General features: G+C 39.1%; 1 long non-coding RNA gene across 2 annotated transcripts in view; it reads right to left on the reverse strand.

Annotated features, from left to right (window-relative positions):
* Nucleotides 1–8,862: 8,862 nt before the first annotated feature.
* LOC111743209 overlaps nucleotides 8,863–12,613 on the reverse strand; it is an 18,160-nt gene continuing 14,409 nt past the window's right edge. The window contains exons 2-3 of one of the 2 annotated variants that reach the window (XR_002781601.1): nucleotides 10,614–10,764; nucleotides 8,863–9,925 (exon numbers count right to left, since the gene is read on the reverse strand). This is a non-coding gene — a long non-coding RNA (uncharacterized LOC111743209). Of the gene's footprint in view, nucleotides 9,926–10,613; nucleotides 10,798–12,613 lie in introns of both variants that reach the window. The other variant, XR_002781600.1, reaches the window with a different exon arrangement.

The raw sequence follows: 12,613 nt of genomic DNA on the forward strand, positions 1-12,613 counted from the left end.
AGCTCTGCTCCTATTTTTCACTGAGATCCTAATGTTAGGTAACTAGTCATACATGAGCAACAGGCAGAACAAAAGAATAGGTGCCCAGCCTAGAGACCACTCAAAGAACACCCTATTGATAGCTAGAGAATCCCTCCTGCATTTCCAGAGACAAAGGACAGGAAGGTTATTAACTTAGCTGGCCTAATTTGGCTATAGACACCTGAGCAGAAGATACTACCTTAATTTGCCTACAATTTAAGCTTCATTACAATACTATGTTTATGCCTAGAAGTTCATGAATCTAATTATAACAGACTATGTTCTGGGTAAGCACATGTGCACTAGGCAAAGAGTTGTATAGCAGCCAGGTGTCAAACAAAATGATCTCACTTGCCAATCACCTAGGAATGCCTTTGGAACCACCCATCAAGGCCTTAATATAAGGCAGACATTCCCACTGCTGAGTCCTCTTTTTGTGGTCTTTTTGTGGTCTTTTTGTGGTCTTTTCGTGGTCCCTTTGTGTTGGTTGTAGAGTTGAGACCATGTGCCTCCTTGGGGCATACTCGTCTTTCTCCATGTGCCTACTTGGGGGCATTCTATGTCTTTTGGAAACATATTTTTAATAAATCTTTTAAAATAAATCTAGATCTCAATGACCTGTGATTCTTCATTTCATCAATTAAGGAAGAACTGAGGAAAAATGCTAACCACACTCTGTACCACTGTTATCCCTCTCTCTGTTCCCTGCCATTGGGACAACACTGAACTCCAATCCGCCCCAGTGGTAACTTTCCTAGACTGAGGTGAACAGGTCTCCACCCGCAGGCTCTAGAATATAGGTTTATCGTGTTGTAACTAGACCATGGATGGTATCTGGCTGAGCCAAACCAAAGAAGTTTGTGTATGAATTTAGGAACAAAGCTAGGGGTCAACTAATTTAAGGAAACCGAATCTGGCAATCAGACATTATAGAAACAAGAGACAGGACTTAAATGCTGCCAATTAACATTCCAATATAAAGAAGGCACAGCGCATCTCTGTAAGCTGGGAAGAGGTAGCCTACTGCCAAATTCTAAAATAAGTAAGAAACATCACAGGTAGAGTTTAACAAATAGTAGTCAGAGTGGGTGGGGTGGGTGATAACAGATAAAGGATACCCAGCCTCTGGGACCACTGGTTATCTGTAAAAATTCAGTTATTAGGGAAAATAAGGACCATATCCTCAGATTTAGTTAATCCTAATCTTTTGTGGCCTTATTCCTAGTGTGTGCATGCTAATTACTAGGGGATAGTGTCTGGCCATCCTTCTGTGGGATTATAATGGGCTCCCAGCCGTCTAAATCTAGATCCCCAGAGATGAAAATGTATGTGATTTCTTCTGTTATATAGCACTTGATATAATGATAAAGTTATATTGTCGTATTCAAAATTACCTCCATGGGAGACTATATGCTCAATTTGATAACATTATTGCTAAAAATAGTTTGAAATTTCTACAATAGAACTGCCTTCAAAAGTTTATTTGTTGTCATTTTATCTGTAATTTTTTTTTTTAATTTTATGAAGATCTTTATGTACTTGGAATAAGCTGAAAATTATTAAGATCCAAGTCTGGAGAAAAAAAATCAATGACCAAGCCAGGTGATTCTGTTTAGGTCAAAAATGAAAGTGCAACTATAAAAACACTAGCCTATAAACTCCATTTTATAGGAGAGACAATAGACTGTGTTCTATTGCCTTCTGTGATGTGACTAACGAGACCACAATTCATTCCTGTTTATATGTTCAGATTGCTTTGCAAATAAGAGGAGCTCAAAAAGTGTTTTTTAAAAACCAAACAAACACCAAATTCATAGAGAAATAAATGAGATTTATGGTTACCAGGGTTGGGGGAGGTAAGGGAGAATTGGAGAAAGGTGGTCAAAAAGAATAAATTTCCAGTTATAGGATAAGTAAGTACTAGGGATGTAATGTATAACATGAAGACTGCAGTTAACTCTGCTATATGGTATATAGGAAAGCTGTTAAAAGAATAGACGCTAAGAGTTCTCATCACAATGCAAAAATTATTTTTCTTTTTACTGTATCTATATGAGATGATAGATGTTAACTAAACCTATCGTGACAATTATTTCACAGTAAATGTAAATCAAAACATCCTGTTGTATACTGTAAACTTATACAGTGATATATGTCAATTATGTCTCAGTAAAACTGAGGAAAAGTGAATGAATGAAAATAGTGGCTCCAACCCCAAATTAGTGCAATTTCTTCATGGGAAGTCTTCTCACTCAGATAGAGCTTGATTCTAAAATACCGAAACAGTTTCAAATTTGCTACAGGATACAGCAGCAACTTCTGTCTACCTCCATGTGACTGAAAGAAACAATAACAAATCTGTTCAAATACACAAAATCATATCTATGTTGAAACTGAAAACTTATGAACTTTACCACCAACACATACTAATGATAAATATCGAATGGATAGTATAATATACCATATTGATTGGTTATCATAACTGACATCATATTTGACCATATCTGATCTAATTGGTAAAACAACATATTGTGATTTATTTTTCTCCACCCTATGACCTATTCCTCAGTTTTCAGCCTACTAGTTTTATTCTCATTATCTAGCTCTGCTCCTATTTTTCACTGAGATCCTAATGTTAGGTAACTAGTCATACATGAGCAACAGGCAGAACAAAAGAATAGGTGCCCAGCCTAGAGACCACTCAAAGAACACCCTATTGATAGCTAGAGAATCCCTCCTGCATTTCCAGAGACAAAGGACAGGAAGGTTATTAACTTAGCTGGCCTAATTTGGCTATAGACACCTGAGCAGAAGATACTACCTTAATTTGCCTACAATTTAAGCTTCATTACAATACTATGTTTATGCCTAGAAGTTCATGAATCTAATTATAACAGACTATGTTCTGGGTAAGCACATGTGCACTAGGCAAAGAGTTGTATAGCAGCCAGGTGTCAAACAAAATGATCTCACTTGCCAATCACCTAGGAATGCCTTTGGAACCACCCATCAAGGCCTTAATATAAGGCAGACATTCCCACTGCTGAGTCCTCTTTTTGTGGTCTTTTTGTGGTCTTTTTGTGGTCTTTTCGTGGTCCCTTTGTGTTGGTTGTAGAGTTGAGACCATGTGCCTCCTTGGGGCATACTCGTCTTTCTCCATGTGCCTACTTGGGGGCATTCTATGTCTTTTGGAAACATATTTTTAATAAATCTTTTAAAATAAATCTAGATCTCAATGACCTGTGATTCTTCATTTCATCAATTGAGGAAGAACTGAGGAAAAATGCTAACCACACTCTGTACCACTGTTATCCCTCTCTCTGTTCCCTGCCATTGGGACAACACTGAACTCCAATCCGCCCCAGTGGTAACTTTCCTAGACTGAGGTGAACAGGTCTCCACCCGCAGGCTCTAGAATATAGGTTTATCGTGTTGTAACTAGACCATGGATGGTATCTGGCTGAGCCAAACCAAAGAAGTTTGTGTATGAATTTAGGAACAAAGCTAGGGGTCAACTAATTTAAGGAAACCGAATCTGGCAATCAGACATTATAGAAACAAGAGACAGGACTTAAATGCTGCCAATTAACATTCCAATATAAAGAAGGCACAGCACATCTCTGTAAGCTGGGAAGAGGTAGCCTACTGCCAAATTCTAAAATAAGTAAGAAACATCACAGGTAGAGTTTAACAAATAGTAGTCAGAGTGGGTGGGGTGGGTGATAACAGATAAAGGATACCCAGCCTCTGGGACCACTGGTTATCTGTAAAAATTCAGTTATTAGGGAAAATAAGGACCATATCCTCAGATTTAGTTAATCCTAATCTTTTGTGGCCTTATTCCTAGTGTGTGCATGCTAATTACTAGGGGATAGTGTCTGGCCATCCTTCTGTGGGATTATAATGGGCTCCCAGCCGTCTAAATCTAGATCCCCAGAGATGAAAATGTATGTGATTTCTTCTGTTATATAGCACTTGATATAATGATAAAGTTATATTGTCGTATTCAAAATTACCTCCATGGGAGACTATATGCTCAATTTGATAACATTATTGCTAAAAATAGTTTGAAATTTCTACAATAGAACTGCCTTCAAAAGTTTATTTGTTGTCATTTTATCTGTAATTTTTTTTTTTAATTTTATGAAGATCTTTATGTACTTGGAATAAGCTGAAAATTATTAAGATCCAAGTCTGGAGAAAAAAAATCAATGACCAAGCCAGGTGATTCTGTTTAGGTCAAAAATGAAAGTGCAACTATAAAAACACTAGCCTATAAACTCCATTTTATAGGAGAGACAATAGACTGTGTTCTATTGCCTTCTGTGATGTGACTAACTTATAAAGCATAGTGCCTAGCAGATTGTAAATTATGTGATAACACAAAAATGCTATGTATTATTACTAACAGAAGTAGATGCAATGTTTATATTTAGTAAATTCCTTTTGATTATGAAATACAAAATTTTTTAATAGCAAAGCAAAACAAACTCAAGAGGAAGAAGGCAAAGGAGAGTAGAAAGTATAGCATGCTATTGGTTCCAAGTTTCTGTAGTCTCAATGACTAGCCCCCTACCCAACATGAGCAGCCATATAGGCTAGTGACCGGGTAAGGAATGGGTTTCGGAATCAGGCAAATCTGAATCTAAGTCCTACCCTCACCAGCTCCTTGGGTAACTCTGTACAGTTATTAATTTTCTCTGGAATTTAGTTTCATCATCTCTGAAACTGAGATTAATAATAGGACCTAGGTCCTAGGATTGTTTAAAGATTAAATATACCAGTATATTGTCTGGGACCTAGAAGCATTTGATAAGTGATAGTTTCTGCTATCAGTGAATTAATTTACTTTATGTGGAACTCAGTCTTTCTCCTTTTTTAAAAAATTTATTTTAATTAGTTTCAAGTATATAGTACATTGGTTAGACATCTATATAGTTCATAAAACAATCCCCCCAGTTGCTCCCTCCCTCCCCTGACCCTCCACCTAGCCAACATATTAATGCTAACTGCATTCCCTCTGCCATGCTCCCCATCCCCGTGAACATCCACCAGCTACTAATTTGTACTTCTTTAACCCTGCACCCCATTCTCCCAGTCCCCCAAACTCCCCACCCTTCTGTCCATCACCAAATTGTCCACTATATTCGTGAGTCTGCTTTTGATTAGTCTGTTCTTTTTATTCCTTAGATTCCGCATATAAGTGAAATCATAATAGTGTTTATCTTTCTCTGTCTGACTTAAATACCTTCTAGGTCGATCAAAGCAGTTTTTTCCACCCACTTCCTTTTAGTCTGTGTGTGTCTTTTATCTCTTTATTTTTTAACTCCACCCATTTATACTACACAAACGAACAAAAAGGCCCACACACATAATGGTGCTTATGTGTGTTGCAAAGTTGTAGAGATGAATAGGATTTTGTTCTGTGCTCTGACCCTGTTGTTAGTGATGCTATCAGCTAGGAATGCCTGAGGCACTCACCTGGGCTCATACTACTTGTGGTGAGCGCCCTCAGACATTTCTCCACTAGAGCCAGTGTTATAGCTGGACTTCTCCTTGTGGTTCTTATGATTGCAGGATGAACTTAAGTAAAAAGTCATCAGGGGACTTTGAAGAACAAGATTAATTACTCACAGGTCCTGGAGGTTACATAGCACACCAGAGGGCCACACGATGAGGTCACGGGGACAGAGGGTCTAGAAACTACAAAAGCAAGTTCAAAGTTTCCTTGAGAATGCTAGATCATGATGTGGTACTCAATTCGGTTTTGTTGAAACATTCATCATGTGAAAAAAGTAGCAAAGGAATAAAAAAAGAACACCGAGGAGATGGCATATCTTTGCAGAGATGAACAAAATGTGGCACCTGTATGGCAGATATCTACAGACCAAAATAAAGTTCTCTAAAGCAGAAGTGACCTCTAATTGCCTCAAAAGCTGTGAAACCAGAGGCATGGCACTTTCAGAGCCATAAAAGAGCCTTGCTGTCAACTAATTTAACTCCCTCACTTCACAAATGAGGAAACTAAGCCACCACCTAATTAACAACACATTTGAGCTCAGAGTTGAGGTGTCCTGATTCCAGTGCACCCCATTGCCCATGACATCATGGCTATCAAGATAAGCCCCGGGGAGCATAAGATAAGACCTAAGGAAATCTTGAGTATGCTGTGAAGTTCAAGCTACTATATCTTCTGCTATGGTCTGAATGTTTTTGTCCCCCTATAATTCATATGTTGGAACCTAACCCCCAAGGTTGGTATCAGGAGGTGGGACCTATGAGAGGCGATTAGGTCATGAAAGCAGAGCCCTTACGAATGGGATTAGGGCCCTTATATAAGAGGCCTCAGAGACAAAGCTCCCTTGCCCCTTCTGCCATGTGAAGTTACAACAAAAAGACAGTCATCCAGAAAGTGGGCCCTTAGCAGCTACCAAATCTGCCACTGCCATGATCCTGGACTTCCTAGCCTTTAGAACTGTGAGAAATAAATGTTTGTGGTTTATAAGCCACCCACTCTGGTTATTTCGTTACTGTAACCCAAATGGACTAAGACACCTCCCTTGGCCTAAGTTAACTCACCTATAAAAAGGAGTCTAATCCTTCCCTCAAAGGGCTATTTTGAAGATATTTTAAAATGTAAGAGTGCACATGAGATCTCTATCATTATGTCTGGAAATAGTAGGCACAAAATAAAAGATAGCATCCTCCCTTTTATCAGTCACATAGGCAGGCATACAAGTTGGATTCAAGGCCAAATAACATCAGCTAGAAAAAATAACAAGCACCAATAGTTGAGAGACAATGAATTCTATCAGCATTTTTGTTGGTAGACTTTGTTGGAATTAACGCAGACTGGGCCTGTCCTACACAGTGTCAGCTGGCCGATGAGTAAAGAGAAATGCATATGAGCAAAGGGAAATCTGTTCCAAGTTCTGCATCGAGGAATGGTGCACGCCAGGCCCAACCTGGTTTCCAGTCTACATGCCCGTCCTACTGCTCCCCTCTCATTTGCCAAAGGCATGCTCAGTCCTCTTCTGGTTCCCAGAGCCAGTCTTGACCTGGGGCCAGATGTGCTCAAATGACTCCAACTCCACATTTAGCTGCCCGTCTAATCCTGATCTAATGCCCAAGTCTTGATGGCTGGGCTTCTGCTTGCTCTCCTACCTGATTCCCTGCCCCACTGACCTGCTTTCTTCTCTTCCCTGGGTTCCTTGTCATTCTGGCACACACACCTGATAGGAAGTCCACTACATTTTCACTTTGGTCCTTCTAGTAGTCAAAAATTACAATGGCTTCCTGGCACATAATGATTTCTCAAAAAGCTATACCTATATTACTCATCCTGTCCTTTAGCTATGCCTGAATGATCCTAGAGAAGACAATGCTAACCTCATGTTCTTTCCTTGGAACTTTGACAACTTAAACAGAGACAGAAAGTTCTAAGAGCTGAGTTACCTCTGGCAATATTCAGAAGCCCATAGGCTCTTCCTATTTCTGAAGGACTGACTCCATTACCACCCTTCCTGAGACTTGGCTGTTCAGCTCTGCCTTTGACTATGAGCTTCCACAATAAGTCTCATTTTTGCTTAGGTGGTAGACCTGTTCCTAGTGCTTATATCTATAGGAACCTTATCCAGTACAGATCTCGATTGTAGACTACTAATCTGAACTCAATGTGCCTTGCTCCCAATTCAGGACCTGTCTTTCAGTCAACTCACCCAGCCAGGCCAAATCTTAAAGCATAACAATGCACATTGGTATTTAACATTGATATTTGCCCAAGATTCTCCATAGGATCATAATTTTGGAACTTAACTCCAGTAGTAATTTCTTTGGTTTTATCTATCCATCCATCCATCCATCCATCCATTCATCCATCCATCCATCCATCCATCCATCCATATTGAGCATCTACTGCACACGAGGCACTGACCATGGTCCTGGGGTTACAAAAATATAGCAGACAGCATTCCTCCTTTTCAACCTCATGGACCAGTGGAGGTAACTGCCATACCGATAAATAATCAGTACAAAGGGCTAAGAGCTATAATGGAGGCATAGATATGGGTGAATGAGAGCACAGAGGTGGGAGCAAATGACTATCTTCAGAAAGGGGATCAGGAAGTCTTCACAGAGTAGCTAATGTTTAAAATGAGTCTTGGAGAATAAAAATGAATTCACCAAGAGAATAAGGTGAATTCATTTAAGAAAACACTGCAAGAATGACGAATTTCTTAACTATTCAGACTTGCAATCCCGTTTCTGGGATTTAACCTGATGATGTATGTACATGTAATAAATGACTTATGTATAAGATTAACCGTTGCAGCATTGTTTGTAAGAATAAGAGATGGAAAACAATTCACATGTAAGTTAATAAGCACTGGTTAGATAAATATGGCATATCTGCTTAATGGAAGACCATGCAACTATAACAAAGAACGAGGAAACTCTGTTAATTAATATGATAGATCTTTAAGATACAACATTAAAATTTTTAAAAGCAACTTTAGAACAATACTACTTCTTGTTTTAAATGGGGTAAAATGAAAATATATATTCATATGTGTCCATACATATTAAAAACCTAGTTATATACACCTTTAGTTATATAAAAGTTACGTATATATTTGATAAAAGTGGTTACTGTTGGGTATGCAGTGGTGAGAACTGTAAAGACAGTGAAAGAGGTAAGCGTGGGACCTTACACTGAACACTTGTCTTTTGTGTTTCAAAAATGTAAATAAGTTTTCAAACTTTAAATTGCAAGGAAACAGCAAGTTAGATACAAGACTCAGAAGCAACACTTTTTCAACTCCTTTATGAGTCACAAATGTGCTGGCCAAAGAAATAAGGAGAGGATGTTTTGCTTCACCTCCCTCTTATGTGGGTAGCAATACTATATTAGCTAACTACTTATAGCAATTTCAAAGTAAGAAAATAGGCACCTTTAAAAACACGGACATGAGTAGAGACTTATGGCTGGTGCCAAAGTAAAACATTGCTGGCAAGGAAACCTAATGTACAGATTTAGAAGCAGAAATTTTATTCCTTCTGATGTGGGTGTATTCATTCAATTTAAAAACATTCCTTTGGTTGTGTTGATGAAAGGATGCAAAGGCTTTTCATTTAAAACACTAGGAAAATAAAACAAATAAAACAGTATACCCTTAAGTCATCTTACAATGAAAAAAACAATCCACTGTAATTTCAAACTTGTGGGGAATATAAGATACAAGGCTGGAAAGTCTGGATTTTCCTCAGGCAATAAGCCAGTGAATATCATTAGACAGGATTTTCACATTTTTTTTCCATCCTTCCAAGCTTCGGTGTACTTCTCTTTAAAAGAACAACAGTCCCTTCTTGGACATTCCATCTGAGTACTATAAAATCCGTTTAGACACTCAAATGAAAGAAAATATAAATAAGTAAAATCAGTATCATTCATATAAGTGTCCTTGGACATTTATCATTACCTGAGAGTTCAGTCCTCAACTTAATAGTTTCAAAACTTTTGTTTTCAATTCTCCAAAGCATGACCAGGTTTGGGCGGGATTGGGTCATTCTACCAAAACTCAGAAGAATCTTGGTTTTTGTAGACAGCTGTTGTTTCTGTCTGCCCATTATTACCTTCCTTCCTTTGGGGAACTGTTCTTCTCTCATCCACGTGCCAATTCTGATGTTGATTCTGATGGAGCTGTCAATCACAGTATCTAATCATATAGCCACAGGGTGATCTATAACTGGTCAAACAGAGTAGCTCATTCCTCTAGCCACATTGATTGGTTCAAAGGTATGAGACACTATGTAATGGGCATGTGTTCCAAGCTGGATTAATCATCCTCTTGGGTTGTTGCTATTTGGAGCTGGCTGAGAAGAAGCCTTGCCTCTCAGATCACAAAAGCTGGAAAGACATGAATAGGAGACAGCCAGCAGTCATATAAACTACATATGCATATTTAAAAGTTTGGAAGGCTAGTCAAAAATTTTTTTAAATCATTTAATAGTGCTGACATTATGAGTAATTTTTAAAATCATCATAATTTAGTACTATAATTTTGATTTTCAACTTAAAAAACAAATGTAGGCCAATTAAACTTTTAAGGTAGTGAAGTATACAGGACAACTTGTAAAGTTCGGACTGATACAGACTGGAGTGGAAAAAACTTCATAGAACTGAGAGACATTAGTTGAACCTCTAATAATCTTGATGAACAGAGAAATATAATGACCACATTTGTGAAGAAAAGGAAGCAAGCAAGGTCAACTTGACGGGGATAAATGTCAGCAAGCAGTGAGGTGAGCCAAAAACATAAGATTCATATCTGAGAAGCTTGAGACTAAGGGAGGAGAGGGCTCAGTACTTATCTGAGGTAAAAGGTACTGAAAAAGGAGCCCTGCTGAGACAGAGAAGGGGCGAGGAGGAGAACTGGAATGAGGGAAACTTGCACACTAGACGTGTACATGTCTCACTGCCTTCTTCCTACATAAGCAAACTCTATTATCTGCCCCTGCACGCCCCCCCCACCCCCCACCAGCTCATCTCCATACCACTACTGGTTAGACCAGAAGTGGAGATAGGACAGGCCTACCTGAATGTTGTCCAATGTCCTAGCATGGCCTGGTATGCAGGGCTTCTCCCAAACAGGGAAAACTGGGCCAATCCTCTCCTTTTTCTGCCTCTGGCTTTTGCTCTTTCTCGGGAGATCCAGATTGACATTTCTTGTAGCTCCATGAATTGATCTGAATGGTTATGAAGTAGACAGTAGGTCAGGACTGCCAAATAAAATACGGGATAGTTAAATTTGAATTTTAGACAAATGACAACAATAACTTTTTTTTACTATAGGTATGTTATAGGTAGTGCATGGGATATACTTATACTAAAAAGTTATTTATTTATTATTTATCTCTGAAATTCAATTTTAACTAGATGTTTCTGTTTTTCATTGGCTAAATCTGGCAACCCTATTAGGAGCCCTTAAGCAGCAGCATGTGAATATAAAGTATGTGGGGCAAAGCAGTACAGATCTCTCCTTTCCTACCGAGGAAGGCAGTTGATGGTCTCTGGTGTTGGGTGACCCTGCCCTGATGCCACAGGTGTGTCTCCTGTCCTCTCTTCGCTAGAGTCCCACTAAGCAATTGGAGAGCACTTACTGTTTCTTCTCAGGTATCCTTGCTGTTTAATCTTCTCTGACCAGACACATATTATACAATGAGTGAGGCAGACATTCATTACCACAGGTTAAGGGTGAAACTGTATTGGACTTTATTCTCTATTCTACTATATACCAGAGAAAGCCTTTCAGACTAGGTCCTCAAAGGAGGGGAGTATGTCGATACTCCCTCACTCCCTCCTTCTTGAACCCTTCTTCAGCTAATATAGCCTGTTTTTGAAGCCCCTTGTCAGGTGCTCCCATGCCACCCACTCCCTCAGAAACCCTCTGCCCTCTGTGTAAGAAGAGGACATGCTCCCCCTCTGTATTTTGCAGGGACTTACAAACTTGAGCACCTGAGAGGCTGAACTTTGCTTAGTCACAGCTGACTCTGGGAGAATAGGTAATCCCTAGTGTTAGATGCACTTGACATTCTCAGATATGTACCTAAAAAGAAAGGCACATCCTCCAAGGTGAGTAGTTTTTTTCTCAGCTACAATGTCTAATCACATACAAGGAAAGAATATTCTTCCTGAAAATAGCATTAATTTGACAAGTTGAAGAAGAGTAACCGTGTTGAGAAGGAATTTTTTTTTCTGGGTCTAGTACATGACTAGAGGTGTACTTTGCTTTCTTTACCATCGTAGGGGGTAATGCCAGCTCTAATTAGATTCTTCTTTATTAGAAATTTCTACCCGTTTCAACCTAGCTAGAAGGGGAGATTCCCCTTCACAGTACAGCAGGGTATATAAGAAGGTAATGAGAACCACCTGACAGAAAGGAATAAAATCCAAAAAGCCGTAGAAGAAAATGTAGTGTTGATTCCTAGTATTAGATCCTATAAACCAAGGGTCCCCAACTTCCAGTCCACAGCGGTCCATGGCCCGTTAGGAACTGGGCCACACAGCAGGAGGTGAGCAGCAGGCCAGTGCACGAAACTTCATTTGTATCTGCAGCTGCTCCCCAGCGCTAGCATCACCACCTTAGTTCCCTCTCAGATCTTAAGGTTTTAGATTCTCATAGGAGCACAGGTCTCTGGTGCCAAAAATGTTGGGGACCACTGCTAAGATCTTTGGTTCATATTTGGACTCCTTTATTTCATGTTTTGGACTTCCATAAGACTTCTCTGTCTTTACAGAAATAAGAACAACCGCCTTCATCTAGAAAAGGGGTCATCAAATTTTCTATAAAGGGCCAGATAGTAAATATTTCAGGCTTTACAGGACATACAGTCTCTTGTAACTACTCAACTCTGCTACTGCAATGCAAAAGCAGCCACAGAAAACATGAAAATGAATGAGCATGACTATTTTCCAATAAAACTTTATTTATAAAAACCAATGGCAAGATCATTTTCCAATAAAAAGAACCAGGATTCCTTGGAGAAATGGCTGATTCTAGGCATTGGGTGAGGATTATATAAGTCAGGGGCACCT

This window comes from Pteropus vampyrus, unplaced genomic scaffold (genome assembly GCF_000151845.1).
Source record: "Pteropus vampyrus isolate Shadow unplaced genomic scaffold, Pvam_2.0 Scaffold109, whole genome shotgun sequence".
NCBI lineage: Eukaryota > Metazoa > Chordata > Mammalia > Chiroptera > Pteropodidae > Pteropus > Pteropus vampyrus.